Below are 6,585 nucleotides of genomic sequence, written 5' to 3'. Positions count from 1 at the left end.
AAAATTAAACAGAAGAGAGCAGTAAAAGTGAGGGAAGAGGGAGGGAAGGAAGAGGGTTGATGGAAGGAGGTCAATGAAGTTTTGGGAGAAGGCTGGGTTAATCATGTCAACATGGGACTGTTCGATAATTGGACAGAAATCAGAGATGGAAAAGGGGAAACTTCTGCACTCTCACAGTACACTAACTCTTACACAGATGAATGGGTACACATGTAAGCAAAATAGTACAAAACTATATTTGAAGCAATTGCTACAATACAGACTGTGCAACAGGGTGTTGTCCAGGGTCATGCAAAGGTTATTTGCACTCTGGGAGGGGGACACCGTGGAGTTGTCAACCATGATGAAGAAGTCTTGGAGCAGGTAGGCCTTTCCCGGGAGGGAAAGGTTGAAGAGTAGTTGAGTGTCATCCACATAGCAATGATAGGAAAGATAATGTGAGGATATGACAGAGCTGAGTGACTTTGCGTAAAAAGAGGAGAGGGCCTAGAACCGAGCCCTGGGGGACACCAGTAGTGAGCGCATGTGGTACAGATGCAGATCTTGTCCACGCTGTAGCGGTATTGTTAGAGAGTGGTAAAGATAAAGATTTTGTTCGGGGGCCAGACAGGTATTAACCCTGCCGAAAGGAAAATAGTAGGAGAGAGTGTACCACTACCACACACACCAGCAGAAGAGACTGCCTAGAGTTTAGCACGTTTGCCAGAGGAGATAAAAGATAAGACACACCATAGCACAGGGGTAACCCAACCAATAATACCTCATACAATAAAAATGGTAGAGCAATTTAACGGCAACTTCATAGAAACAATTCACAAGAAAGAACCGAGAGAGAGAGAGAGGAGAGAGAGAGAGACTTAGCTGTTGACTTCAGGATTGCAGTTGCACTGTCTGTCCATCTGATGGTTTGTTCGTATGTCAAACCTTCGCACCAATGTTGCTACTAATCCATGCGATCAATAACTGGTGCGTTCCCAAAAGATAACAACCCCGATCTAGAGCAGTAACACCGATGATCGAGTTAAACACTTTACAAACTAATCACTCAGTCACTCAGGTGCACCTTGGGCTGGGGCCATTAAAAGGCCACTATAAAATGTGCAGTTTTGTCACACAACTCAATGCCACAGATGTCTCAAGTTTTGAAGGAGCGTGAAATTGGCCTGCTGACTGCAAGAATGTCCACCAGAGCGGTTGCCAGATAATTAATGTTAATTTCTTTACCAAAGCTGTTTTCGAAAATTCTGCAATACATCCAAACGGATTTACAACTGCAGACCATGTGTAACAACACCAACCCAGGACCTCCACATCCGGCTTCCTCACCTGTGGGATCGTCTGAGACCAGCCACCTGGACAGCTGATGAAACTGAGGAGTATTTCTGTCTGTAACAAAGCCTTTTGGGGGGTGGGGAGCCAGTGAAAATATTGCACACTTCCTCCCATGGTTACATTAACCCCCCCCCCTCCTAGCTCCAATTGTGGTGCTCCTCTGAAGTTTAGCATACATTAATTACAGTTCTTCTCAATTGCTTGAGCACATTTGTCCAAACATAATTCACTTTTTCAAAACAATTAACACGCAGCCCCAAACTGACACACGTTGCCCAAAATGACACATTTGATTTGCAAAATGCATTAAGACTCTGAAAACATTAAATACATGACACAAAATCAATTACCTCCATCAAAACATACAACTTTTCATTAGATAACAAGTTTTTTCAGTCAGTCAGTACACAATGGCCCAATAAATACAAAGTACAACTATCAATATACCCTAACATGGTTAACCCTCTTTAATTTTGTCTGTGCCATTTGTTGGTACTACACTAATCATAGTATGCACCATAAAGGACAAGTAAACATATTATCAGTGCATAGGCTGTATTCTTTTTTTCCTAAAATTATTTGACCAAATACAGAATGAATGTCACTCAAGAGCATGAATATTCAGAAACAGAAGGTTTAATTGAACCTTTTTCCGGTTTAGCAGAGCTGAACTACACTATCCTCCTCTACACACCCCTCTACCTGTCCTTTGCCCATTCCCTCAGCCTCTTACTTGGTTCATTCTTGCGAACAACAACTAAGAGGTGACCTCTTTTATGCATGAATAAGGACTGATTGCTGATTGAACAATTGTGCGAAGAAGTTTTGCGCAGAAGAGGTTCACATTCATGGGAGTAATTTGTATCAGCTGTGACCAAATGTTTTAATTTGGTTTCTCATGATTTACTCAACTGAGTTTTGCGTCTTCTGTAGAGAGTTGTGTTTACTGTTTTGCAAAAATGTGCTTAGCATTTACATGGTGTGTGAAAGCAATGAGAAATTACTTCTAGTTTTGTAAAAAAAGACAACTGTTGTGTTCATTAGGTTATGGTGGAGATGAAGTGGACCCCAGTTTATTAAAAGTGTCTTAGCAATTGAGAAAAACGAACTCTTAACAGTTTTAGTTGTAGAACCTTGAAAAGCAAGGAAAGCAAGGGCATTTTTTATATGTGTTGTACATGGACCTTCACAATACAGAACAACACAATACAATATAAGCGGAATATGATCTATAGTGAAAACATTCCTGATGCTGAGTGTACTGTATATAGATATTTTGGGTACTAATCTGACAGATGTTATATAAAACGGGAAGGGATGAGTGCTGAGAAAACAACCGGCATGAGTCATTTTCCGATGCAGGACTGAACTGAGCTGACCTGTGCTGCTCCCTCCCTCCATGTCAATAGCTATCACACAAGTTCACGGTGTATTTTACTGCTATGTGCTGAGCATACCAACACCAATGTGTTGGGTCTGTGTGTCTGAGACTGGTGTGTACATTGAAGGTGTGTACTATGCCAGAGTTCTCTATGACTGTCCCAGATGTGAGCGTGTGTGTTTCTCCATGAGTGTGTGATATTTTCACGCAAAGGCACTGTAACTGTCTTCACTGTCTGACTTGTATTGTCATGAGAGAGCACCTGTATCCTACTCTGTAAAGAGAGATACAGCTCAGCACAGAGCAGCTTTTGGCTCGGCCTGATGGGTATTGTTGTTCTTTCCTTTTTGGGGGACACTGCATATGACATGTGTGAGGAGGCCTGGTATTGTAATCATTGTCAGACAGAGAACTAGAGGAACGACAGCAGCCTCAGAGGAAAAATACACACTTCCCTCCTCCTTATTGACACAGACATAGACAAGCAATGATGGAAATCACCTAGTCCTCGCTGAAACGCACACAGCTGGAAAAGTACTGAGATACAGACACAGTCATGCATGCACTTCAAATCTAAGCTGACCTTGTTATGGTTAGGGTTACCATAATACACATTTTAGTTTGTTTTATTGGCATGTCTGTACATAACATCTGACACCAAACAGTGCACTGTTGCCAAAGCGATTCATGGAATATCTTCAGGAGGTGATGTATCACAGGTTCAATCATTAAACAATGAAACATGTATTATACAACTTTGGAGCTGTACAAGCTGCTTACCAGCACTCCTTAAGGAATGTAGGATAATCACACTGGAATGCCAAGTGCATATCTTCTTGGTTTTCATTGTAGGGTGAGAGATTAAAAACATAAAGGAGATGGGATTCCTGTGCTTAAAAGGAAGTGCTGGCTCATATGGGACATATTTGAGTAATTACCAACAGAAGCAGAAGTGACCCAGGCCAGAGACTGTTCATGTTTACATGGTAGATCTCGCTTAGGTTGAATGAATAAAATAATTGTTAGAATGAGTTAATATACTTTATACTGTATGAAATACAGGACGTTTCTAACCTAGAATGCGTGGACAACTACAAATACCTAGGTGTCTGGCTAGACTGTAAACTCTCCTTCCAGACTCATATCAAACATCTCCAATCCAAAATCAAATCTAGAATTGTCTTTCTATTCCGCAACAAAGCTTCCTTCACTTACGTCGCCAAACTTACCCTAGTAAAACTGACTGTCCTACCGATCCTCGACTTCGGCGATGTCATCTACAAAATAGCTTCCAATACTCTACTCAGCAAATTGGATGTAGTCTATCACAGTGCCATCCGTTTTGTTACCAAAGCGCCTTATACCACCCACCACTGTGACCTGTATGCTCTAGTTGGCTGGCCCTTGCTAGATATTCATCGCCAGACCCACTGGCTCCAGGTCATCTATAAGTCTATGCTAGGTAAAGCTCCGCCTTATGTCAGCTCACTGGTCACGATAACAACACCAACACGTAGCACGCGCTCCAGCAGGTATATCTCACTGGTCATCCCCAAAGCCAACACCTCCTTTTGGCCGCCTTTCCTTCCAGTTCTCTGCTGCCAGTGACTGGAACGAATTGCAAAAATCGCTGAAGCTGGAGACTTGTGTTTCCCTCACTAACTTTAAACATCAGCTATCTGAGCAGCTAACCGATTGCTGCAGCTGTACATAGTTCATCTGTAAATAGCCCACTCAATCTACCTACCTCATCCCCATATTGTTTTTATTTACTTTGCTGCTCTTTTGCACACCAGTATCACTACTTATACACCATCATCTGCTCGTCATCATCTGCTCATATATTACTCCAGTGTTAATCTGCTAAATTGTAATTACTTTGCTACTATGGCCTATTTATTGCCTTACCTCCTCATGCTATTTGCGCACACCGTATATAGACTTTTTTTTTGTTCTATTACGTTATTGACTGTACGCTTATTTATTCCATGTGTAACTCTGTGTTGTTTCTGTCGCACTGCTTTGCTTTATCTTGGCCAAGTCGCAGTTGTAAATGAGAACTTGTACTCAACTAGTTTACCTGGTTAAATAAAGGTGAAATAAAATAAAATTATAAAAATACCTAGTGAATACAATTTATAAAAATACAGACAAAGCATTGTAGATATGGATGCCTGTTGGAGTTCACCACTTTTTTCAGTTATTTGTTTTGATCAACTGTATAATAAACCAAGGTAGAGTAGAAAAATAAACAGACGACGGGATGAAACAAGAGAGAGAGAGAGAGAGAGAGAGAGAGCGTGAGAGAGAGAGAGAGAGAGAGAGAGAGAGAGAGAGAGAGAGAGAGAGAGTCTTCGAGAGAGATTACCACATTGAACAATATACATAGGAGTGATAAAATGGTGGTTTGAGAGCCTAATGAGTTTATAATGAACTGTATGTGTAAGGAATTGTATTTTACATGAAATTTGGCAGGGATTCAAACCAATCACGGGTTATAGACATTGCAGGTTTTAAAGGCAATTTCCAATTGAGCCAACATAAGCAGTGTTTACCACGAACGTGGGAACATTGCCTTTAAAAACGGCAATGCTTATAACCCCTACAGTGTATATCCCGGCCGTAGTACTTTACATAGATAATTAATGCAACATTTTCAAGGGAAAACTGACAGTTGAATATTCCTAAATCCCTTTACCGTTTATTGTCCCAGCAATCAGAATACTCCAACATTTAAATTATATGAAAACAACAACATCCAAAAACACATAAATAAAATAAGACCAGGTCTATAATTAGACTGAATGCACCAGGGAGGACCACCACAAATGCGGCCATATTATCTGACATCTGTTTTGCAGCTTGTCGGTGCGCGCAGGGTTTATGTTGAGAAGGCAGCGTGAGTATATCATTTTTGGCCCACTTCCACAGGGCTATGGCAGATTCCTGCAGGCAAAGCCGTCTGATGTAGTGCTTTGGGAGAGGGGGGATGGAGAGAGTTATATTCTGCAACTGTCTCCCCTTCGGAGGTCAACCAAAGCCTGCCAGAGGCCCCAAACACAGAGACAAGGCTCGTAAATGTCCCTCACACTCACCCATACTCATTTTCTCTGTGATATGTCTCCTTTTTCACAACTAGAAGAGGCTTACACACTGTAAAATGTGGTCATTTCTGAGTTTTACTCCCCCTTTTCCCTTTATTCTTTTTATGAAATAGCCCCATATGGAAGAGTTTGGGTTCAGTTCTCTCCTGGAAATCATAGAGAAAATTGAGAATGACCTGAAAGAGTATTCCAGATAGGAAATTATCCTTTCACCATCGCTATGCCCAACTATGTACAAAAGGCTCTTGGGAAGAGGTCAAAATATGGGCTGGCTATTTATAATCCTGCTTTATATTCATGGAGAAGAGAGTGATTTATTCATTTTGTATCACATTGAAGATATCATAAATGCCAGAAGTAATCTATCACATGCCGTCACAGAGGAGAACAGAGGAAACATCTTGTCTGTTTTTGATTTGAGTCCTGTTTGAAAACAACAAGTCTGTTCTGCATGCTCTCTTTGCAACTAAATTCTCCCGGTGGTAGCTCTGACATTTGGCTGTACTCATCTATGTTGAAATACCAGAGCCATATAGATAAAGCGAGTTTGGCAAACTATTCCTGATGGCACCAAACATTCCATGACAATTTGAATGTAATCGATTCGTAACCTTTGGTGCTAATATGGCACCCCTTGGAATTTTAAATCCCAAACAAATTCTCCTCAACATCTTACCAATGGCTCTGGGAACTCTCATGGATTCAAAGATCCTCCAGTCTATTTCTAGGGTATACTATACAACACAAATCTACTCCAAGTGGTGGGGG

Source organism: Oncorhynchus kisutch, linkage group LG1 (assembly GCF_002021735.2).
Source record: "Oncorhynchus kisutch isolate 150728-3 linkage group LG1, Okis_V2, whole genome shotgun sequence".
In the NCBI taxonomy this organism is placed as follows: Eukaryota; Metazoa; Chordata; class Actinopteri; order Salmoniformes; family Salmonidae; genus Oncorhynchus; species Oncorhynchus kisutch.
This window is presented reverse-complemented; position numbering follows the sequence as displayed.